Source organism: Arvicanthis niloticus, chromosome 3 (genome assembly GCF_011762505.2).
Source record: "Arvicanthis niloticus isolate mArvNil1 chromosome 3, mArvNil1.pat.X, whole genome shotgun sequence".
Lineage (NCBI taxonomy): Eukaryota > Metazoa > Chordata > Mammalia > Rodentia > Muridae > Arvicanthis > Arvicanthis niloticus.
The window spans coordinates 126,876,462-126,902,416 of record NC_047660.1 but is presented as its reverse complement, the minus strand read 5'-3'; the positions used below and the strand labels follow the sequence as shown (position 1 = coordinate 126,902,416).

General features: G+C 41.4%; 1 protein-coding gene across 2 annotated transcripts in view; it reads left to right on the top strand.

Moving 5' to 3' along the window:
• Positions 1 to 25,955, top strand: part of Plcl1 (phospholipase C like 1 (inactive)) — a 304,222-nt gene that overhangs the window by 27,273 nt on the left and 250,994 nt on the right. Inside the window, exon 1 of one of the 2 annotated variants that reach the window (XM_076931898.1) lies at positions 11,119 to 11,227. The exons of the other annotated variant lie outside the window; for it this stretch is intronic. The gene's annotated coding sequence lies outside the window, so the exon portion shown is untranslated. Of the gene's footprint in view, positions 1 to 11,118; positions 11,228 to 25,955 lie in introns of those variants that run through there. 2 annotated transcript variants of the gene reach the window in all.

Here is a 25,955-nt window from a genome sequence, read left to right as displayed (position 1 = left end):
GTCTCTTTGTATTCTAGGCTGGCCCCAAACTCACCAAGATCTAAGTGCTCGGGCTTAAAGGATGGTGGTGTCAGCCCTGGCCCTAACTTGAAAAACTTTGACGCACGTGTAGAGTTTTGATGTTCTGTTTAAACTGTCGTTCGTTAGTTTTACTAGATGTTTTGTTTGCTGCGTATTAATGACTCCTTATTTTTCTTGCTAAGGATGAGTCAGTTTATGACTGGGAGGAGCTGGAGTTTTCAGTATGCTTGATTTGTGGATTGAATAGATTCTGCCCCACTTCCTGTACATGTCAATCATCCTGGACTCTCTGTGGCGTGGACTATAGTTTTTCCCACGAGTGACAGTTGTTCCCATTAATTAAATTAAATAAATGATAGGGATGCCTTTAATGATCAGGTAGTTTTTATATGTAAAATATTTCAGTAATTCCAGTTACTGTAGTGATTATTCTTAGTTTTATTTTACATCATACATTTTTGTCTCAAAATGTTTATTAGTGGGCTGGCAAGTTGGCTCAGTAGGTAAAGATTCGTTTTAAGTCAGGTGACATGAGTTTAATTAATCTCCAGGACCCATGTGGTGAAGGAGAGAATCAACCCTTGCCATTTGTCCTGTGATCCTCATACATGCTGTGGTACACACATGCTTCACTCCTACAGTAAATAAATAAATGTAATAAAAGTTTATTATTTAATATAATAATATAAAATAATATTTGAATAAAAAATCAAGTTTTCTTACAAATACCCACTATGATAATCATGTAATTGAAATAAAGATGATTTTAGTAAAGATGGTTTTCTAGTAAATTTACAAAATTTGTAAAAATTCAGCTAAATTGAAGGCCATTTAAAAGTTGCAATAAAATATAATAGCAAAATTTGCTAACTTTCATCTCTAAGTATACCACAGCAGCCATTCCTACTGGCCAAGGTCATAACTTCTGACATTCCGAGCTGACTCTGCATTTGTTAGCAGTTCCTCACCAGGACCCTCCTTTCTTTACACCTGGAAACAACTGCTCTGCTCTCTCTCTCTTCATGAATCTGGGAAGGACATTTAGAGTCACGTTAAAAATTAATATCCATTATTATTAGAGTCACCACAATAAAATGGGAAAGTTTAGAACTGGAGCCAAACCCTTTCCTTGGCTTTCTGGTTTGAGCTGCTTGATTTCCCCGAGTCTCCTTCGTCACCTCTAAGAGGGAACTAGTAATTCATTCTCCTCCTGGGAGGGTTTCCTGAGACAAGGTCTAGAAGACATGGAGATCACGACAGGCATTTAGTAAGAGACGTTATTTTAGCTACAGTCAAAATATTAACTTTTTTCTTAGTTAAACAAATCTTTAGTGGTCTGACAAAGACCACTTCACTCTGAATTCCTGGGACAGGCTGCAGTGTGTTGCTTTGTAATGTAGAGGTCACAGATGCTGCAGTTTATAAACCAAACCTTAAAGTTTAGTTTTGTCTGTAGAAACAGAATATACATATTTAGTTCTTGCAAATTTCAATAGAAAACAAAAAAGGTGATTTAATTTAGTAATTTTACTTATGGTAGATTCCCTCATCATTCTCTAGTTTTCCAGTTCAAATTATCCTCCTTCGAAACACTTTATGTTCTCTTGTCTAGTTACTGTTCATCACCTCTGTATTAGCATAAACAAAGGTAATAGAAAAAGATTTAACCTAAGTTTGTCTAGCTTTTGCTAGTGCAGAGAAAACAGTTTTTCTCTATTCTAGGAGTCAAACACTATCTTAAACAACCCAAACAGTCAAGTTCTGCAACTTAGTCAAGTTCATGTGTCAAGTTGCACATTTAACTATTTTTCACCTATCAGCTGACATATCTGTATCGAGTACTTAACAGAAAGCATCAGTGTGCTGCTTACTGCTTGTCAACTTGGCACAGACTGAGTCATGCGAGAGTAGGGACCCTCAGCTGAGGAACTGCCTCCATCAGATAGATGTCTGTAGGATGCTTCTCTTCATGTGGGAGGGCGCAGCCCACTGTGGGCAGTGCCACCCCTGGGTTGTTTAAGAAAGGTAGCTGGGCAAGCATGAGATGGAAGCTAGCAAGGACTGTCCTCTGTGGTCTCTCTTTACTCCCAGATCTGGTTTCTCTCAGCAGTGGATTGTGACACAAAGATATATAATGAATAAATACTGTCTTCCCCAAGTTGCTTGTAGTTAGGGCCTTATGACAGCAGCAAAATGTTACTAATGCAGTTAGGTTTTCTTTGCTTGAGGGTTGAACAGTGGCCTGAGTTTACAGACCTCTCAGAATGGTGGGATACCTGTGCTCTGATGTTCAAGGGTCTGTTGGGTGTGTTGCAGGGTATGAATTTTGGAAGACTGCTAGATCCATCAGGCTACTGCCACGTTGCATCTGAGGAGAAGTTGGGATCCCCTAATTAAATGTGGCTCAGGACAAAATGCTGGAGTACTATGGGTGTAAAAGTTATCGTGCATGTTAACTTTTGATGGCACCCCTTATAAATCGTGCTTCTTAAACAGTAAGTGTATTTCAATGTCTGACAAACATTTATAGATTAACAGTAGTTTTCAGCTGCTACTTCTTCCTGTGTTCTTTGCATTAGTGATTTAAGGGTAGAAGAACATCAAGAATATATTAAGATTGTATGTCAGGCTCTGTCCATTTCAGACCGTAGAGTTTCAGAACTTGTTTCAGACAGCTGGATGTTAATAACTACTCAGCCTGACTGCACTGTAGGTGGGAATGGGAAAACATGGCGTGGTAAGCCAGGACTGGGAGGGGCTGATGGAAAGTTATCTAGGGATTCCTGGGTGAGAAACACTTACTGAGCTGAGTGAACAGCTGGTTTAAATGCACAAAGACACAGTGTAACATCTTTAGCTAAAGTTAATGTCTTAGTCTTTGAAAATGTCACACATACTGTTGTGATGAGACACCACGACCATGGCAACTTTTATCAAGGGAAGCATTCAATTGGGGTTGGCCTTTTTAGTCTATTATCATCATGGTATGGCAGCATTCAGGCAGACATGGTGCTGGAGAAGGAGCTGATAGTTCTGCATTGGAATCAGCAGGCAGCAGGAAAAATAAGTGAGCCACTGGGCCTGGCTTGAGCTTCTGAAACCTCAAAGCCCACACCCAGTGAGACACTTCCTTCAACAAAGCCACGCCAACTCCAACAAGGCAAATAACACCCTGTGAGCCTTTGGGGCAGTTTTCATTCAAACTGTCACACTTAGGTTTCTGAGAAAGTGTCACATTTATTCCAAAAGCTATATCAGTCTTAAAAAAAATTATAGGAATCAGTTGGTCTGAATTGATAGTTGAGAAAGACATGCATACAGTTAAAATACCACACTTTTTTTTTTTTTTTTTGAGACAGGGTTTCTCTGTATAGCCCTGGCTGTCCTGTAACTCACTCTGTAGACCAGGCTGGCCTCAAACTCAGAAATCCGCCTGCCTCTGGCTCCCAAGTACTGGGATTAAAGGCGTGCACCACCACTGCTTGGCCCTCTTTGGGATTTTAAAAAGTATTTTTTATCAGGGAAAGAAAATAGTGGTTGTGTTTAGTGTTTGAAATTGGGGCTCTTTTTTTCCCCAACTGCATTTTCTTCCTCCTCCTCCTCTTTCTCCTCCTCTTCTTCTCTTTCTTCTTCTTCTCTCTCTCTCTTTCTCTCTCTTTCTCTTCTTTCTTTTGTTCCTCCTAGTCCTCCTCCTTTCTTCTTTCTTATTGACTAGATCTCATGTAGCCCAGGCTGGCCTTGAACTAAGGATGGCCTTGAACTCCTGATCCTTTTGCTCCCACCTCCCACGTGCTAGGATTGTTGGCAAGTGCCACTATAAATGGCTTTCCAATTGTGCTTTTCAGAGACTGAAAATACATGGTAAAGTTTGAAGAACAACGACCATTTTAAGATTAGATTCTTGAGTGTTGGTGTGTGGAATGTCTCTTTCCTCAGTGGCTGGAGCTGACAGGTTGGGTTGAAGATGAAAATGTGTGGGACCCACACTGGATTTGATGGAGGCGGTGATATGCTGATGCCAGGAACTACGAACCAACCATGTCCTGTTGATGCTGCTGCTGCTAGCGGGCGTCTTTCACACCACACTTTTGGTTCCCTTCAGTTATCTCATGAGATCTTTCTGATAAACTCTGCCTCCTTTCCTCACTTGTATAGGAGGCCCCGTATATTTTGAAGAGCTTTTAGTGTCTCCAAAAATAAGCACTTAACCAACTAATGAGTAAGAAGAGGGCTAATGGTTTTCATTGCTAATATTTACATTTTACTTTGTAGTGGCAGAAAAATATAGACTGTGGCTATTTCCGCAGTTTCAGAGTTAGAGAGGGATAAAGTTGGGCTTTTCAGGAAACAAATGACTTCCTGACTTGAAAAATCTTTGGATCACAAAGAACATACAAACACGCTTTTAGCTTCTTTTAGTCAAAAAGACATGAATTGAAAGTGTCTTTAAAAGCCTTCTATTTACACAAGGTACATCTATGCTATTAGGATATGAATTTGGAGCACCATTTACAGGGAATGTGAGTATATACATCATGGACTGATAAAAGTCTGACTTTAAAAGTGTGAGCATTAGAGCGGCTTCTCGGTTCTGTGTTTACTTACAGAGGAGCTGCAAGCTGCAGCCTAGCTCGGCATACTTAGGAGCACTAGCTGGATTCACAGATCCCGTGTTCAGGTGTAACTTGTCCATGAACTTTTTTTTCTTGATGCATATAAAGGAGCTATTTTTTCTAGCATACCCATGTACATGTGCCTGTGTGCACATGAGTGTGTGCGTGTGTGTTAGTGTGCACGTGTGTGCTAGCATGCATGCGTGTGCTTGAGGACAATTGACACTGGGTGTCCTCCTCTATCACTCTTTATTTTTGAAGACGGGGTCTCTTGCTGAGCCAAGACCTTCAGACTTCCTGCTAGTCTAGTCTAGCCAGCTCACACTAGGAATCTCTAAAGTTTCTCAAATTCTTATCTTTGAGAATTTTCTTAAATACCTACTTTATGTTTAAAATGTAACTCCTGGTAAAATCATGAAGAAAGCAACTCACTGCTTCATGTTCATACATTTAAATTGAAGATTATCTGTGGGGAAGGTGTTGCTAAATATAAATGACTGTACTTAGTTTCTAAGGCTCTAAATGAGGTTGCCAACTTTTATAAGAGAGCAATGCCGCTTTCTTCATTTCTGTATCTTTACCAATACTACTCTAAATACGCACAAAGAAAAGCATTTTCAAGCACTCGGTTTATTACTCCATCTCTCCCCTTCCACTGTGTTCAGAGTAGTGTTATAAAAATTTTAAAAAACCCTTTAGAAATAGACTCATAGTTTATGTCAACCTTGTACTTTAAGTGATGTTTGCAATAAACCATCTTGATATACAATACCAGAGCACAGTGCATGATGGGATAAAGCATTGCTTAAAGAAACAAGTTTTGTCTTTTTATTTCTCCAGGGAGTCTTTAAAGGCTGTTAGACTATTCGGAAAAACCAACCTTACATCTTGTGAAAGCCTGCATTATTAGTAAGCGCTAACGCTGCATTCTTATTTCTTTTGTGGCTTTAGCCTTTGAGCGTACAACTGGAAACACCTATTAGAGATAAATTCTAGGAAAATAAATTCAAACAGAAATTCAGATTGAATTTCTTTTTCTTCCCTGAAAGAGCTGTTGAAAAGCTGGCAGTGGAAGGCTGTTTCCTTGTGTGCAGAAAATGTAACGTCATCTCCAAGTACAAAAGACTCCAGGTTTCCAAGGAAAGAATGTGTCTCAGGGAGGGTGGAAATGAAATGGCTGGAAGCAAGGGCAGATTTCCTTATTTTACCTTGGAATGTGGCCAAATTTCTGAACAGGGCTTGAAATTTTCAGACTAATAACAATGAAACAATCATTGTTCACTTTCTTTGGTATTTTTTTTTTTTGCACCCAAATTGCTTTCCCATGCCTTCCATCGAGGGGCTTTATTTTTATAGATTTTGCTGAACTGCATTGGTTTATCAAAATGCAAATTGCATCCTTTTTGATGAGATTATAACTTTAGTATTATCAGTTGTAGGGATCTGTGCCTACAGGCCGTGGCAGAAAGCAGCTGCCTCCAAGTTTGAATTTTGACATAGGTTTTGTCAACAACCTCAGCAGCGCACCTGTTCAAGCTGCTTTGCTCTGCGTGGTTGGGAAACCGAGAGAAGAAGAGAGCTTGGCTCAGCTTTAGGAGTTCCAAGGGGCAAGTCTTCCTCGAAGCATCATCTATAGGAACAGGAAGAATAAACTTGCCCAAAAGATATGCAGAGAATGGAAGGACAGGACCACTGCCATGGTTCAGAGTCCAACTTACAAATTGTTGCTTTACTTAAATGAACACCATATGTGGAACTTAAAGGGACCCAACATCCTGCCACCTTTGCAGCCTCCTTCTGATTTTGTAAGCTGAGGGAGACGCTTGAACTGGCCTCCAAGTAGAAGATCATGAAAAAGCTGCCACACAGAAATAGATTTCAAAATTTAGCTAAAGCCAGAAGTAAACACCAGAAAGGTTCTGTGTTTATTTGTTTATTAATGTGACAGACTGGCCTTGAGCTTACCTCCCTCCTTTCCTATTGAGTGTTGGGATTACAGGCATGCACACCACTCTTGAGTAAGGAAAACCACCACTACCTCCTCCCCTCCCCTCCCCTCCCCTTCCTCCTCCTCTTCCTCCTCCTCCTCCTCCTCCTCCTCTTCCTCCTCCTCCTCCTCCTTAAACCTCCACATTTTACTATTGGAACAGTGTTAGTTTTATGGGAAGCTTGAACAGAAAGTGTAGAGTACCCATTCAGCCCTCACTGACCTTCCTTTGTTCCTGGCTTCTCCTACATTTGTTATAATTGATAAGCCAGTATCAATGAGTTGGAAATTGAGATTCAGAGTTTGCATTAGGATTTGTTGTTGTTGTCCATTCTGTGTTTTTTTTTTTTTTTTTATAACTGTGTGTATAGCTTTTCCCCTTTTCAGAATGGTGTACTTGCAGTCACACAGCATAGGTTTTTTTTTCATACTAGTGTTTTTCATTTAGCAATATGCTTTTGTCGTTATCTTTTGTAGCATAAGAGTTCATTTCTTTTGAATCATTGGCTGAATTATATAGATGCACACATAGAGTCCATTATATACACGCACTAGATTGTTTCTCTATCTATTGTATGATAGCTTGATTATTTTCACGTTTTGGTAACCAAGAATAAAACTGTGATTAACATCTTTTTCCCTTACAGGTTTTTGTGTGAGCATAGTGTAGATGCTGGATCAAATGATAAGAACATGTTTACTTTTATTAGACATTTTAGGCCTAGCTTTCTATTTACATACTTGTTGATTTAAGTGGGAACAGAGCTAAAGGGATACTGACTTCAACATGAGCCTTAAAACCTGGTCTGTTGCCAGTGCTCAGCCTCAGAGGTCAATAAGACAAATTTCCTTTTCTTCTGGAAATATGCTTGAAAATATATTCCTTAAAATACTGGGCAGTGGGAAGCCAGGGAACGTCTGTATATCCAGAAGTACTGTTTGGCCTCAAAGGAGTTAAAACTTTCTATTTGAAGTACTTGACTTTTGTAGATATGGCAGATTTAATGCCCTCTGCCCCAGACTTCACCTCAGGTATCTTCCTTTTGTCTCTTTGCCACAGAATTCTCTGCCTGTCCCATTAACCCCAGTCCGTGTCTGAGTGCCCTCTTTCAGCACTGGACCGTCATGGAGGTCAGCAGAGAGCTGGCACTGGAACCTTCCTCCTGAGTTGAGTACAGCCACTTGCTATGACTCTCAAACTCTGCAGTTTTCTCTCCTTATTCTGCTTCGCTCTCATAACTGTCATCAGACATTGCATTAGCATTAATAAGCCATTCGGTACCAGCCTCAGAGCTGCTCAACCTTGTTAACAATGACAATATTCATCCTTTTCCATGTCAGCAACTCTGAACACCGCCTCAGTGGGTCTTGCTCTCTCTAGCAAGCTCTGCATTCTGCTTTCCTGTCCCTGACTTGGTTCTACCATTTGATTACACACTGTATCTATTTTGCTGTCACTGAGTCCCCAGTCTTCCAGCCTATCTGAGCCTTCTTGGGTGGTCTATCACCAGGCTCGGAAGTGTTTCTCCCTTTGTTCTTATTCCATTTCTCTTTCATCCACTTTGGCCAAATGTTTCCTTACCTCTACTCTAGTTCTTAACCTTAATGGAGAAACACATAGTGGGTCCTTTTCTTTACACTTACCCATGGCATGCAGTTCTGCTTTAACAGTGCTAAATGTTAAAGAATAGGAAAGAATCCATGTTTGTTAATCCTGATATTCTTGCCACTTTATCATCTGGCCTTAACATAAATGTCCGTACTTGCATCTTCCTACCCTCTGCTAGGTTTTATATTACTGCAAAATCATGCTGCTGCTTCTCTCTCTCTCTCTCTCTCTCTCTATCTCTCTCTCTCTCTCTCTACACTCTCTGTCTCTCTCACTCCCCTCTCTGTCTCTCTCCCTCCTCTCTGGGGCAGCATATATGTTGTGGTTGTGTGCCATGTATGTTTGTGTGCACGTGTATACACGCACACGTGTTATATTAAGGATGAGAGCAGGTTTCATCTTAGGTGGCTTTTCTGGTCATGATCATGAGAGAACTGTGTTGAGAAGGATTATGGGGGATTAGAATTAGCTCATCAAGAGAGATTGCTTGTGTGTTTTCCACCAGTGTAGAAGATGTCATGCAGGGACTATTCATTAGCTAATACCAGGATATTGCCACATAATTTCCCTTTCTGCTTATCTAAGATATGTACACACACACACACACACACACACACACACACACACACACACACATATGTGTCTCTCTCTCACACACACTTGTGTGTGTGTGTGTGTTTGTGTGTACTTCTCAAGGTTCAGGTCAAGTGTTAATTGATAGAGATCCCATTTCCTTCTTTGTACATTTTTCTCTTAACAGTACCTGTCATTGTAGACATTTCCCTCTGTGAAGGTTGAGCACATGTGCTCCTTTTCTCACTGTATTGTCGGCTCCTCCAAGGCTCACACAGTTGTTTTCGGGACAGGGTCTCACTCTGTAGACCAGGCTGGCATGGGACTCACAGACATCTGCCTGTCTCTGCCTCCTTGAGTGCTGGGATTAAAGATGTGTACCACGACTCCTAGCTTAAACACAGACAATGATTTTATTTTTCTTTAGATTTATTTTACTGTTGATTCTCTCTAGTCTGTTTCTCTCTCTTGTCTCTGTCTCTGTTTCTCTGTTTCTTTATCTCTCTGCCAGTCTCTGTTCTCTGTTCTCTCTCTTTCTGTGTGTGTGAGAGAGAGAGAGACACAGAGACTGAGAGAGAGAGAGAGAGAGAGAGAGAGAGAGAGAGAGAGAGAGATTGTACTGTGGTTGCAATGACCACGGAGTCTAGACGAGGGTGACAAGTCCCTGGAACTTGAGCTACAGGTAGCTTTGAGTCACCAGATGTGGGTTCTAGGTACCAAACTCAAATCATCTGCAAAAAATAATATTTGTTCTTAGACAGTCAGTCATTGTTCCAGCCCCCACAATTTCTAAACATCCTATTTTGTTTTATATAATATTTTACAGATAGTAAAATATTTTTGTATCCATTTTCTAGCAAGTTATTTTTGTTAAGACGAATCTGACATTATTTCATTTTAAACATGCAAAGTATTTTAAGTTAGCATATGAAATGGACTTTATTAGGGATTTCTTGTACATTATATTTATTTGCAGACCCCTTACTTCTGTCTCCTCTTCCTGGTCCTCTTCTCCTTTCCAGTGCTCCTCCCTCTGCTTTCATGTCACAGGTACCACAGCACCTTCTTTCCTCTCCTCCCATGGCTCTCTTTAGTCTCATAATCCACCCCCATACACACAAACCAAAGTGCAGGTTCTATTATGAAAGGAAACAGGCAGTAATTATCTTTTTGAGTTTGGCTTATTCTGAATAAGGCAATGATTTTGAGTTCCACCCGTTTTCCTGGGTTTGTATGGTTTTATTATTCTTCGCTGCTGAATGAGCTTCTGTTGTGACAGTGGACCACGTCTTCTTCATCCTCTGTATGCAGATGGGCACTGTAGATTCTCACTTCTTAGCTATTGCAGCCAATGCACAGTAAACTTGGATGCTCAAGTGTCTCTTATGCACATTGCTATTATCATTTTGATGAGTAAACCTTAGTCAAAATAGAACATATAGTTATCTATTGCATAACACACACACACACACACACACACACACACACACACACACGACCTTGCATGCACGTGAGTACTCACAAATCCCACGTGTTATTTAGTTTACTTATCAGTTCCATTATTAAAACATATGTCATGGAAATTAATACCTAAGGATGCTCTGAACTCTTAGGATTATATCTAAGCTTTCTGAATAACATGATTTCCACACAGAAATACTTTGGAAAAGCTTTTAATGTAATCTTGCTTTGGAATATTGGATTGCTGTTGGTGTGACCTGTTCTTATAACTTCATGATTCCCAAATGACTGGCAGTGCTTAGATTCAACAACCTACTCCAGTTTCCCAGGAACCAAGAGCTATGGTTCATTTTAACACAGAAAGTGAGGGATGGATATTTCTGTCCAGTACAAGGACAGGGAGTTTAGCTTTCCATACTGTATTAGCGTTCTGTCACTGTGATGAAATACCTGATTCAGGTTTCTTATGAAGTAAAGGGTTTTATGTTAGCTCATTGTTCTGGAGAGTGGGTGACCCCATTAATTTTGACTTTTCATGAGGGTAGCTTATTATAGGAACCAATTTGAGAGGAAAATATTTCTGAAACCAGAAGTGAGGTGGGGTACTGGATAGGGGCCCAAAGTCCCTTTTGCAGGTACACCATCAAAGATCTAAGGACTGTCCATTATTCCCTTCTTGGTGCTTGTCAGGACCTACCCTGGTATGGTGGTTTGTTTATGCTTAGTTCAGAGAGTGGCACTATTTGGACCTTAGCCTTGTTGGAGTAGGTGTGGCTTTCTTGGAGGAAGTATGTCACTGTGGGTGTGGGTTTTAAGATGCTTGTCCTAGCTGCCTGGAAGCCAGTCTCCTTCTAGCTGCCTTTGGAACAAGAGGTAGAACTCTCAGCTCCTCCTGCACCATGCCTCCCGCCTTGATGCTTTCATTCTCTCGTCTTGATGATAACAGACTGAACCTCTGAACTTGTAAGCCAGCCTCAATTAAATGTTGTCTTTATTTATGAGTTGCCTCGGTTATGGTGTCTGTTCACAGCAGTAAACCCTAATGAAGACAACTTGGTACTAGGTTTTTGCATACGGACCTTTAGGGAATCCCTGACATTGCATCCAAATCATAGCAAACGTATCAATCTCTCTGCTTAAGCAAATACTAGACATTGTGGTGCTATATGGTGGTAGCATGTATATAGGCTGACTGTAGTAGATTATTAACAAGCTTACTTACAGTGTTCAATCTTACTGTTGTGTTCTCAGATCTGAACCAATATCTATAGAACATTCAAAAGATTAAAATAAACCAAATATGGGAAAAATGACACAAAAGCCTTAAATTCCCATATTTGAGGGAAAACATATCATTTATTTGGGACAGCGACAAGTTAATCTTTCTGCAGGTTTAGTAAGTAGTTACTTAACGGTGTGCTCTGTTGTGTATGTGACTGGGAAGGGCAGATGGAAAGCTTTCGGGGCTGTTTTCCTAAATGGTCCAAGAAGACAGGAATGTTGAGCCAGATATTGTATGTGTGAGAAGAGAGATAAGTGAACAGAAAGTGCTGTGTAGACACGAGAGGTGAAAACCACGCCGAGAAGTGGGTGAAGGGATTCCTTCGATGGGGAGAAAAGGTACATTCCTTGGGATGGAGGAAGAGGGACTAGAAGGGGTCAGTGTTTTCTTAGGGGTTTGAGTTCAGACTGTCAGTAGGATGCCAGTGCAGATGCGGTGCTCCTCAACCTTTTCCGGATGTATGTTGCTTTATAGAAACACATATTATTGAAGTTCTGCCTTCTACTGTTTAAATTATACTCCAGTGTATACAGATGATTGTTTCTCTCCTCTCCAGTGCAGCTGATTCTGTTGAGTACGAAGTTAAATACAGTAGGTATGGGAAGAAGAGTATTTGATGTCACTTAGATGAGAAGTAAAGAAGGATAAAGAACTTAGATACACAGAGATAGAGGCTGAAGCAGCACCAACCACAGCAGGGAGGGAGGAGAGAGGGGAGGAAATGATAAAGTAGGGCAAAGCTAACCGAACAGCAGGGATGAAGGATGAGCAAGGCAAGCTAGAGTGAAGGCGAGCAGCGCGTACTGCACCTGTGTCGGGTGAGCATGCTCTCAAGTGCTGGGAAGCAGTCTGAGGAACATCTCATTTCCACTATACAGAGCTTGTCAAGCAAGACCCACTGGACTGTAAGCACTGGGGTTGCACATGCTAATACGGTGGAGTCCCTTAGACCTCAAGAAGCTGATAGATCTAGCAAAGGGGAAAAAACTAAGGTGATTGAAATAGTAGCACTTTATGTGCACATAAATTGAAGAGGACCCAGGAAGTTAAAAAATGATTATTTTGTAGTTTCGCTTGACATAGCTAAGGAGACGAGTATATGTTTTGGATAAGAGTGTACAAAAGAAAAGAAACCACACAGTGGATTGATAGTGATTGTTGATGAGGCAGTGCCCTGTGTAGATAAGAGAGCTTAAACTGTTGTATGGGTTTAACATATCGATGAATGTAGGGCCTGTCCCTGAGGGAAGGACCTGGGGAGCTGTGTGGCTGTGTTGCTGATGTGAGCCTAGTGGCTTCTTTTCTACATTTTATGAGTATGAAGTGGTGGGGCAGGGTGTGCTTGGGTTTGCATGAATGGTATGTTCTTTGAATTCTCCAAATAGAACTCAAGTTTATTTTCTCAAGAGTCTAATGGAGAGAAGCTGTATTTCTTAAATACAGCTAGAAAGTACAGAGGAGGTGGAGGGCTATGGTTCCCATAGAGCCCGAGATTGTCTGCAGGCATCGGCGTAAAGATGTTTCCATTCTTGAGTCCAAAAGGATGAGCTCATCACGAAACGTGTTCAACCTTCGGGTCAGTGGACTCTTTAATGCCTGTTATGAAAGCAAGGGAATGTGGCAAAGAGTTAAACGCCATAGAAAAGACTATATAATAAATAACCAGCCCAGGTCTCCATCACCCCAGAGGCAAATACTGTTACAGGTTCTAGTGAGTTTTCCATACCATGGAAAGCAGTACTTCTCCAGCATCGCACCCCACACATGCTCTGCAATTTATTTTTCCAGACTCTGACATATGTGTGTGTGTGTGTGTGTGTGTGTGTGTGTGTATGTATGTATGTATGTATGTATCTGTTGCACTTGCATGCATGAAGAAGCTATCAATCTCAGGTGTCATTCTACAGAGCTGCCCACCTTGTTTTGGGGACAGGGTTTCTGCCTGGATCTGGGGCTCCCTGATTAGGCTAGGTTGGTTGGCCAGCAGTTTTGTGGGTGTCACTGTGGCCACCTTTGGGATTACAAGTGTGTACCATCACACCCAGTTTCCCAAGTGGGTTCTTGGACTTGAACTCAGGTCTTCATGCTTATGTCAAAAGTACTTTACCCACAGAACTATCTCTCCAGCTTCTAATACATTAGCTTTGAGGAACAAGATAGAGTGGTTTGGTGTAAGAGACACAGATATTTGAATACTGATTCAGACATGCCCTCATTGATGGCGACAGTTCTAAAAACCAGGAATTAAGAACACTCCAAGCCCCATGCTAAAGCATGCATATTTAATGTTCCGATTCTAACTATTCATTTATGTTATATTGCACATAATTCAGGGGTGAATATGCAGGTACTTTTGGCCATTGGAGCACTTTTTCATTCTCAAGCTGCCTCCCACTTGTGTTTGTGCTGAAACAGCATGCTGACAGTGGAAACCATGGTGGTTTCTCTTAGCGTAATCTTTCCAATGTAGCTTCAAACACCTTTGTGGTTTGGGGGTGTATTTTGACAGTTGCCAGGTAGCTTGAGTCAGAGAGTCCAGCTGTGCAATTTGTGATTTTTTTCCCCACCCTGGTCTCTGAAGAGAGTTAAGTCAAATGGAATGCTAACCAGATTGCTGATGTGTTAATGTGGACTAGACTGTTTAGAACTGATTAAAGCACAGATGTACTAAAGTACACAAGTGAATTAAGGGCAGATGAGTGGAGGTCAGCACCTTGAGAACAGATGTGCTGAGGGTTTGGGGCCTGTAGATTCCTGGAGCAGGGGCATGGCTGGCATGCCTTAACAGCAGGGCTCTGACTTGAGCTCGCAAGGTGTGTTTGAACAGCCAGGGATAGAGACCAGGATTCTAGAGGGGGGAAAAGTAAAAGAAAGTGTAGAAATCCAGTTTTCTTAACAGAAGAGGCACACTTGAGTATTTGAAATGGGCTCTTGTACAAGAATAAATATGGTTTATCCATGGTTCTTTGAGAGTTTGCCTTGTTGATTTAATTATAAGTGTACTTAATTTTTTTTTTTTCTGGAGAGGAGGATTTGTGTGAAGCATCTTTGATAAAATTGAATGGTCAGTTTTATGGACACCTAGTGGATTTCAGTCAATGAACACTGTGAACAAACCAAAGTCAAGATGTAGACTACAAGCTTTGTGAAAGATCCAAGGTAGGCGCTGCTGAAGCAGAAACAGACATCGAGAAGACCAAGCACAATGGAAGGCTTTGGAAATAGTTACATTGTTATTGTTTTCCTGCAAGAGGGATAATCAAGTCAGCCAGAGACTTTGCCTTGCAGCCTGAAGGTTAGTTTGGCCTGATGCAGGCGCTGGAGTCTGGAGTTCGTCTTTTAACAGGAGAGCCAGAGGGCCACTGGTAGGAGAGTTCCTGGCAAAATCAAGACACAGCAAGTTCCTTTTTTTGGCTACAGCTCACCTGCATGCTTGCAGGGCTCTGTGTCTGCTGTTGGAATGAATTTCACAAGGCAGATTTTGTGCTTTAGGTGCTGACTAATGAGGATGCTAGAGTTGGTACTTGAGGGAATTAGAGGGCTCGTGAGACTCGGTTCCCAAGGTCACGGTCACCCTGCTCCCGCTTGCCTCCTTTAATCCCTAGGTGATGCAGGAAGCCGCTGTTGTACAGTGCACTCCACATGCTGTCCCATGGGGTTTTAAACCACAGCACAATAATAGAAAGGATGCTTTTTAAGGGCCCAGTTTTTGCTTTAACCTTAATATTTTTTCCGTTATATACAATCAAATTAATTTTGAAATGTCCAGTTAGACAAATAATGGGAAATTTAAGAACACTGGCATTGGTTCCCCCTGCCCCCCCACCCCCCAATTATAAAAGCAATTCAGGCATAAAGCAAGACATTTGGAGAAATCTAAAAGTAGAGGAGTGGTATTTTAAAATAAACTTTGATTTTTTTTTTAGAATTTAATGGATGGGGTTGGGCTAGAAATTAAGTGAGGAAGTTCTAGGGGACTCAGAGAAATTTAAAGATGAATAAAGATTGGATATAGCTCTTCCTGCTATGGGGTGAGCATTTAATCAATTCAGCCAGATACCAAAACATCTACCTAAAGACAATCCCCCGGAGGAGATCATTAGCGTGAGAGTGGTTTGTCATTTGAAGAAATGATTCTGGTTGGCTTTGGTGCTCCTGCAGGGCCTCTGACTATTGAAGTGTGGCTCTCCATTTGCCTGAACACAAATACCGAGTTCATCTACTAGAGGGTAAACTTGAACTTGCTTGTGGGCAAATATACCTCTCTCTCTCTCTCTGTCTCTCTCTGTCTCTCTCTGTCTCTCTCTGTCTCTCTCTCTCTCTCTCTCTCTCTCTCTCTCTCTCTCTCTTTCCACATACACATATATACTCCACACATTCTGCATACAGAAACACATACCACACACACTACACACATACACAGACATCACACACACACACATACCACACATTCACATGTACACACGAATACACACATCAAACATACATGCTCACACATACTACATAGACACAGACATCATATGCACGCATACCATGTATACACACCACACACATACACTACACATATAAGAACACACATTAATACAATACTTCATACATACACATGCCATAAATCCCCATACACACATACACACCACACACATACACACATACACACTCTACACACATATACACTCCACACACTCTGCCTGCACACACACACACACACACACACACACACACACACACACACACACACACACAAGCTGGGGGGTGAGAAAGAGTAAGGCTCAGTAAAGAGTAAGGCAAGTAATTTAACCTTTATCCTTTATGAGGTTTAGCAATTTCTTCATTAATCATATGACAGGATTAAATCGGGATCTTCTCTACAGTTCCATCCAGCTTTAACTGCTTTGTTCCAGCCCTCCCCCAACCCCTTGCACTTCCCTCTGCTTGCCCTGAAGTAATTATATCATTTTCAGACTGACAGTGAGCTAAGTGCTCTTTCTGGACTCTTGAACTCAAAGAATGTGGGATTAACTTGAGAAAGTGAATCTTGCCTGAACCACCATAATAACTATGAGGACATGTCTGTGTGAGAGGGAATGGTACAGGAGCCATGTTCAGACTTAGAATCTTTAGTAAAACTTGGTAGATGGAGACCTGGGACTATACAGTGTTTACTGAACAGGTATCCACAGAAGAAAACCAACATCCAAGGTTAACACACTAGGACAGTTACTTTATTGCTTACAAATTCCCTCTTCTGGTATCATAGAAGACAAACCATTCTGTTTACAAGTAACTGTGATCGTGTACCCAAGCTCTGCATCTTCAGGGTTCTAACCCACTGGAAACCCCAGAAACCACCCAAAGTGTTCATTTAGTTCTGTCTTTTGGGAGAGGCCTGGGGTTTGGATCTAGGACCTGGCACATGAATGGCAAGTGTTCTATCATTGTGGTTCACATCACTCTCCTGCCCCTGAAGATGTAAGATGAACACATTCAAGATTCAGTAGACGCAGGGAGAAGGATCTTGTCTTTCCTTACCTGATTAAGAGCAGCAACTTCTGGGACCCCATCAGCTCTCCTGAACTCATTCTTTGGGGGGACTGTCATGGCCAGAAGAAGGCAACAGATGACATGACCTGAATAAACAGACATTTAAAGCATCTTTATCTTTTATTTGCTCCACTAAGAGTCCCTTTGTCTTTTCAAAGGAAAACTATCTGTTCTCATAGACGCCTTCCCCCATTTTGTTTTCCCTACAGATTTCGGCATATAAATGCCTAATGCTAACCACACCCCGGACATTTCTGTTTTGTATATTGCATGTGTTAATACTGTGCATTTCACCTCCTTCTAATCCATATATTTAAATAAATCAGTTTAATTCACATACCCTGAGGAACTCAAGTAAGAGATTAGCCCTCCACCTTCTTTTATGTGAATGTAAAACCACTTCCCTCCCCTGTATAAAACAAACCAAAAAAATTTTTTTTCAGTCCTGGGCATCGCACCCAGAGCCTCTTGTGTGCTTGTCAAACATGAATTTGAGGTGTTTTTGTGTGTGTGTGTGTGTGTGTGTGTGTGTGTGTGTGATTGTAGAAAAAGATTTCTAAAGACTTGGAGATTTTTACAAAGAAATGCATAGAAAAACAAACAATTCAGTAGAGACCCTTGAGGTAACGGAGCAGCTTCTGAGAGCTTACCGTGCTGAGCATTTACACGAGTGCCTGTTGGCTTGCTGTTGGAAGAAGAGTGGTGTTCTAACAGGCTGTGGGAAGTCTTTATTTCAGGAAGCACGTGAAGCACTTGGAATCTGTGGGAAGGTACCTGACCCTCTGTGTTTACTGTTATTCCTGTCCTAGCTAGTTTACTGTCTACTTGACCCGAGTTAGGGTTATTTGAGAAGAGGGAACCACAATTGGGAAAATGCCTCCATAGATTGGCCTGTGGGGACTTTTCTAAGTTAGTGGCTGAAGTGGGAGGGCTCTGCTCACTATAGGCTATACCACCTCTGGGTACCATACCTGGACAAGTCCTGGGGTATATAAGAAAACAGACTGCTTACTGTTAAATTGGATTTGTGTGCTTTCTGGAAAGGGTGACGCAATAAGGCAGAAAGCCCCCAGTAGATTGCACTGGTGTTAAAAATGTTGGCACAAAACTTTTTAATAATAGAAATTTTCTGTATGTTGTTTGTAGTTACAGGGTATATGCATTTGTCGAAACTCAGAGATTTATACAATGAAAAAATGAATTTTACTGTATGAAATTTTAAAATAAATGTAATTATATATTTATTGAAAATAAAAATTTAATACAATATTCTGATCAACGTTTCTTCTCCCCTCAACTCCTCTGAGATCCTCCCACCTCCACCCCCTTTCTTACTTTCTCTTTATAATGGAGACAGGCAAATAAAAAACCAAAACAAATCAGAATCGGAACAAACAAAGAAAAACCCACAAGAAACAGACACATAAACCACATATGCATAATATACAGACAAAAGGTCAATAAGACAAAAAATGCCTAAACAAAGCAATATGAGACAAAAATATACTTGAGTTCATTTTGTGTTGGATGTCTACTGCTGGACATGGGAGCTGTCCTTAAGTATGGTTAATATACCCGGTAAGATTGTTGGTGAAAATTAATTTTTCCTTTACAAGCAAGTGTCAGTTGTAGATAGCTTCCTGGTTATGAATGGAGCCCGTGTCCAGTTCTTGCTTTCAGCATTAGGATTGCATCTGGATCGAACCTGTGCAGGCCTCGTGCATGCTGCCACAGTCTCCGAGAGTTCATACGTGTGTCAGTCCTGATGTGTCTGGAAGACATTTTCTATGGTGTCATCATCCCCTCTGGCTCATGCAATCTTTCTCCCCACCCCACTCTTCTTCATATCTCCCTGAGACCTGGGAGTTGGGGTAAGAAGGTTGAGAAAGACATAGCACTGATGAGTGTTCCAAACTCTCTCACACTCTGCTCCCTGTCCAGTTGTTGGTCTCTATCTTACTTCTGTGACAAGCCATGGAGACAGTAAACCAGTTAGCAGCATCTCTGCTTTACACGGCCTCTGCTCCAGTTCCTGCCTCCAGGTTCCTGCTTCCAGGTTCCTGCCTTGGGTTCCTGCCCTGGCTTCCCTCAGTAATGCAGCATAACCTGAGAGCTGTTACAGAAATAGATCCTCTACCCCCCAAGCTCGTCATTGTGTTTGTCAAGACAAAAGAAACCTTAACTAAGACACTACTCTTGGAAGAGTCTCTTGTGATCTAATTAGTTAAGAAAGATGTTTACAGGGCTTCCAAAAATGTAATTCCAAGGGAAAGGAGAGAGAAGAGACAAGATGGGGGAAACTGGTGGAATGCAGCAGAGGCAGTAGAGGAGAATGTCCTTAGCTGTGGCAGAGGCATCTCCCTCCTCTCCTATGAATCTGAAGATGCTGGTGCAGCCCTTGGCATGGAGACCAGGAGGATACATGATTGGATGGAGTCTAAGGACCTTTACCTCTGTGTAGGGTGAATTAGAGCTGGCACCTGGCTCTGTTCCCCTGGGCTCACCTCACCTGACTCCTTCAGTTATACATTAAGATCCACTTTGTAGCATTATGAGGCTCCTGGCCTGACGCTTGCATCTGGCATTGGTAGAAAAAGGTAAACACAGGACACTTTCCAAATGACGAATTTTCTTAGGTGAATGGGGGTGGTGGCATTTGACTCTGCTGTATTTTCCAAATGTAGGAATGAATGCAACAACAGGTTTTGGCCGTGCTTGTAAGGTGCTGGGCTGTGACAGTTGGAGGTAGGAGGAGTATGACTGTGTGCAGTAAGGCCATTTGTCACTCAGGGTGTGTGTCTCAGTTCCTGGCAAGCTCTGCTGCCCAGCTGTGTTATGCAGGGAGTGGGGAGGCTGCTGGGCGCATGGCAGGGAAAAGCCGTCACTGCAGCCTGCCATGCCCACCAGACTCTGACACATTGGCTGGAGAGTGCCAAGCTTGGCTCTAAACCGTCATTGGATTATATGTTATTTTGTCACCTATGTAGCTGTTAGTTGTTTCTTACGTGTTTTTAGAAAGGGCTGCAGGCCTGGCATGAAATAGTGGTCATTATCAAGTGCTGGGAAGTACTTATTCTGCCTCTTTATTTAGACTTCTTTAGATCCACAGAGGAAAGGAAAGCCTGCAACTATTGTTTTAACATCTCCATTGTTTTAACACCTTGCTTTCAGGATTCTCATCTCATGAATTCGTTCATCGAAAACGTCTGTGCTGATGGACTATGTTTCACTGTTCAATTGTGACAGTAGCTGCCTAGTAATATCAAGTTCCAGGGGTGGTGGTGGGTTGCTGGAACTTTGGCAAAGGCCGTCTCGCTAAATTTCTCTTGTTTGGAGTTTGTGAGTGTCACTAAGGTCTTCCTACACAGCACAGATGGACTTGAATCCCTGCAGCTATTGTAGGTGTGTGTGTGTGTGTGTGTGTGTGTGTGTGATTTTAATTCATTAGATGTGGTAAAATATAGACCATAAAATGCACCATGAGTGTACAATTCTGAGATATGTGTCCATTTACACCTTGCTGCAACCATTCCCACCCTCCACCTCCAGAAGCATTGTGCCCACCAAACACTAAATCCCCATTGTTTACTCTCCCCAGTGCCTGGAGCCGTGAAGATTTGCCTCCGTGAGTTTGGTGACTATAAACCGAATTATCTAGTTGTATAAATGGAATCGTTCCATGTTTGTCCTTTCATGACCACCATATTTTACTAGCATAATGTCTTCTGCAGTTGTCTTTTTTGTTGCAGATGTCAGAATTGCCTTCCTTTTTGAGGCTACATAGTATTTCACTGTTTGTATATGCCACATTTATTTGTTCATCTCATGATATCTGCTATGTTTTGGGAACTGTGAGCAATGTTGAGGTCAATATGAGTCTACAAATATCTGAGTCCCGGCTTTCAATTCTTACTGAAAAGTGGAATTGCTGAATACTATAATCATTGTGGGTTTAATTTTTAAGTGAAGTCAAGCTGCCACTATGGTGAATTTTAATTTTTCTGTGCCTGACTTTCCTGATGATATTAATCCTTATTGACAGGTGGCTGTCAGGGTTAGAGACTGTGGAGGGCGATGAGGCAGCAGAGTCATCTCTACTTCAGGAGATGGTAGCAAGCAGATGTGTAACCTCTGGGCAAGCTTTGCTTTCCTTCACCTCACCTGATTTTTCTGAATGCTGTGACACCCCTTCATGCCTGGCTCCCTCCTATGTATCCTATAATGTCTGTCCAGATGTTGCCTTCCCTAGAAACCTGTTCCCGAATCTATTTATGCTGTGCTGCATACCACCCTTTTTAACTTCGTTGCATTTCCTTCATTCTATAAGGCTCTGGCTTCATTTGCCTGTCTCCAGTGTGCAGAAAGCATTTAATACATAATGATGTACCTACTTTGTGCTTGGTGCTGGGGATTCAGTTGAAACACAGATTCATAGTCTATTTTCAGGGAGCTTGGTCTGGACCAGTTTCTCAGGGTATGCTGTATAATGCCACAGGGTGTGCTGGGGACCCACTCAGCTTGGAATCTGAATTTTAACATTCCCTTTTGGTGATTTTCATATATACTAATCACTGTGAAGCTCAGAGATCCTAGGAGGTCAGGTCTTCTGTCAGCTCACCCAGCATCCTTAGCCCCAAGTATAGTTCTTGGCAAATAGTAGGTATATCAAAAATCTTTGTTGAAAAGGAAAACTATGAACAGAAATGAAGTGGTATGGTCTCTATGGTAGGCATTGCACTGCTTAGTGTAATGGGTAGATTTGAACTCTGCCTTTTATTCACAGGGGGCTTCTCCCTGCCTAAGCCTCACTTCTGCATTCTATAAAGGAAGAAAACAGACTATTTATAATCCTAAACTGCTTTAGATTGTTGACTAGCTAGAAGTCTTTAGTTTTTTTTTTTTTTTTTTTTTTTTTTTTTTTTTTTTTTTTTTTGGGAGGGGGGTACTTTCGTTCTTTCTTTTTAAAAACAGTTTCCATACGATGTATTCTGATTGTGGTTTGTCTTTCCCAAACTCCTCCTAGATTCTCCCCATCTCCTAACCCAACTCCATATCCATTCTTTCTCTAGAAATGAAACAAACAGGCAAACAAACAAACAAAACAGAATAGAAAAAAAAGAGAGAGGGAAAACACATACATGAAGCACACACACAAAACACAAAATCAGAAACCATAATCTACACCCAAAAGACCATAATGCAAGACAAACAAACAAACAAACAAACAAGAAGAACAACAAAAACAAACAAAAACCAAACCAAACCAAAAAACCAAACAAAATAACATTAAATAAAAAGTTTACAAAAATTGTTTTGTCTTGGCCATCTATAGCTGTGCATGGGGCCCACCCTTGGTTGTGGTTTATGTACCTAGTGAAACTCTATTTGAGAAAAACATTTTCCCTTTTCAAGCAGGTGTCAGTTGCAGATATCTTCTAGGTTAGGGATGGGAGCTCATGTCCACTTCTCTCAGTGCTGGGACCATATCTGATTTGAACCTGTGCAGGCCCTGTGCAAGCTGCCAGTCTCTGTGAGTTCATATGTATGTCAATCCTGCTGTGTCTGACACCATCATCTATCCCTTCTGGCTCTACATTCTTTCCTTTTCCGCTTCCACTCCTTGAGCCCTGCCCAAGGGGAGGGGCTTGATGAAGACATCCCATGTATGACTGAGTGCTCCGAAGTCTCTCACTCTCTGTACATTGTCCAGTTGTGGGTCCTGGGTCAGTAGAAAAAGCTTTTCAATTAGCCTTTATTGGGAATCATTATATTTTAAAAAATGTGCAATATACAATAATTTGGAATAGAGATTTCTGAATTTTGTAATCTATAGTAACATAAAATATGATACATATAATATAAAAACTTGTCTACAAGAACTATCCTTATATACTGTACTTTTTCTGAAGTGTGGAGAATTCTTCTTTTTGATTTTTAATTTTTTTATTTTGGGTATTATAAAGAGAGAAGGAGATCAACCACATATTTCTTAAGGAGCTGGTCTCACTCTCATTAACTCCTTAAGTGATGTGGAGGCACCCACCTGGATGCTGTGTGCTTTGGGTGTTAAAATGCCATGCCTTCCCCTCCTCTTCTTTGACCTTTTGGTTTAGAGCTTTAGTTAAATATCCAGAAGTCTGTGTTTAAGATAAAGACAGAATTTCTGTAGCCCATCCTGTGATGTTGTGAAAGTACCTTTGGACAAATGAATGGGCCACCAGGATAAATATGCCCATGTTGGTGGAAGTCATCTTCAGTTGAGATTCTAGCAGGAGTGACTTGATGAATATTATAAATGTTCGGTCAGAAAACTGATTTCCACATCAATCTGAGGAAAAAAGGGAGGGCCTTTTGATTAACAGCACCAGACTAGGGGCAGCACAAACTTGCCCTTGTGTTTCCTTGGCCTGTGTTTGAGACCAGCTTCCTCTCATCTGCTCTCTGTCTTAGTTAGAGCATCTATTGATGTGAAGAGACACCACGAGCATAGAAACTCTTACAAAGGAAAAGATTTGATTGGGGATGGTTTGAAAATTCAGAGTCTTAGTCCACTATTGAAACGTTGGGAACCATGGTAGCCTTCAGGCAGACTTGGTGCTGGAGAAGGAGCCAAGAGTTCTACAGCTTGATCCGTAGGCAGCAGAAGGAGACCGTGTGCCACTCTGGGCAGAGCTTGAGCATAGATGACCTCAAAGCTCACCCCAGTGACCTACTTCCTGCAACAAGGCCACAGTCACTCCAACAAGGCCACACCTTCTCATGCTGCCACTCCCTATGGGCCACTCAAACACATGGGCCTATGGAAGCCATTCCTACTGAGACCACCACCCTGTTCTCTGTCTCCTCAATACCACTCTTCATTCTAGGTTTGCCCTCTTTTCCCAGTGCTGTTGTTTTGCTTTGCTTTGTTTTGTTTTGTGTTTTCAGATCCAAAATCCATTTTCTCACCCCAGCAGAGTTCTATTCTGCTTTAGGCCTGTTCTTAGCAACATAGTTTGTTGTTTATAACTGGCCAACCCTTGGTTTTGCTCTGCCTATGCCTGATGCTGGTTGGTAATAGATCTTTTTTGTTTGTTTGTTTGTTTGTTTGTTTCCTTCTACATGATTGTCTTCTACCTTGTCTGTCAGCTCCGTTATCCTGGCACTGGATCCCTACTTCATTTCTAGTCTTTTCTAAAGCCTAATTGGACATATTTTATTCACTTGTTGCCATATCTTTCTTTTGTGTGTGTATATGCATATGCACACACACACACACATGCACGTGCACACACACACACACACACACACACACACACACACACTCACACACACTTGAGAGGCCAAGTCAGATGTCTTCTTCAATTCCTTTCTACCTTATTTTTTGAGGCAGGATCTCACTGGACTTGGCTTACTGGTTTGACTAGACTGTCCAGCAAGCCTCAGGGATCTGTCTGTTCTGTAAATACTTGTGAGAACTGCCATGCCTGGCTTTCAAAAGCTGTGTGTTGGAGACTGAACATATCCTTACTCTTGAACATAAGATGATCCATCCCTCCAAGTTTCTTGACACATCTTTCTAATGCCAAGGACCTCCTGACTTAGACCACTCTCCAACTCTCCACATTGTCTAACATTGCCTGCCCACTTATGTCCTTCACTGCTTCTAAGTTACTTCTCTACTTGGGTGAGTATCTGTTTAGTCTTTGTGTTCTAACCTTCTGTAATGGGGGGCACCTTGGTCCACCTGAATCCTGATTTGGACAGCTGAATACCAACTTACTGGCTAAATTCACAACATAGGTACTGATGATCCATTGAAAGATAACCCCCATGGTTAACCTCTGCTGCTCAGTCAGTTGTCCAAGTGTACCACAGTAAAGGTCACTTCAGAGTGTTACACAGCAAGGGCATTTGTTTAAACTTGGCTGCCTCTTTTTGACCTAAGATAGTATCCAGCCACTTCTATGGCAACGGTTACCAGCAAACTTTCTCCTGCCACTAAAGCTTTTCCTTCTAAGCAATTTCGAGGTAGACTTTAATAACAAACCACACAGTTTGGATTTATTGATAAGCTGTGCCTCTTCTTATATTGATCTTAATGAGAACACATGTGCACATTGCATTTGCTGCATCTCTGAGTTCACGGATGGCTTAGACTTCCACCTCCAGCGCTGTTGGTCACATGACCCTGCTAAACCGCCGTAGCATCACTGATTCTTAGATCTGTGCTGTTTACCTTGGTGCTAGTTTCGTGATGGTTTATAAGCCTCTCTTGACTGCTATTGCAGTGACAGTTTTATAAGCACCACCTTGTAAAACAATCTATCAGAAGCTGCATATGCAAAAAAGGAACTTGAAAAATTAAGAAAAGCATTCTTTTTAATGGTTTTCACTTACTGTATTTATGCAGTTTCGAATGATATAAAAATGAGTTTTGGCTAACAGCCAAAGACTTTACTATGTTTTATACTATAAAGGGAGACTCATTTGGAATTTTATTAAAATTCAAATTGAGACTATTTTTCACGAAACTTTTGAATTGCAGCTGTCTCAGTTTCTGTAACATATAAGATATGGGAACCACATCAAAGGACACTGCATCACCTCGCCAAGTTTCTGTAGTCCGTGTGTAGCTCAAGATGAGGGAGCCATCCTTTTATCATTACCTGCAGTATTTGTAAGCTGTCCTCTAGTCAGTACATTATCCCCCCCTATTTTTGTTTGCTGCTTTTCAACTGGTTTTTGAAATGCATTTTGTTGGGGTTTTCTGAAGGTAGTCCAACTTTGAGAAGATCACATATTTAGAGTTCCCATACTTAAAACTGTTGAAAATTGAACATTTTAAAAAAGATCTCCTTTTAAGATCACCCTGATAGTAGATTTCAT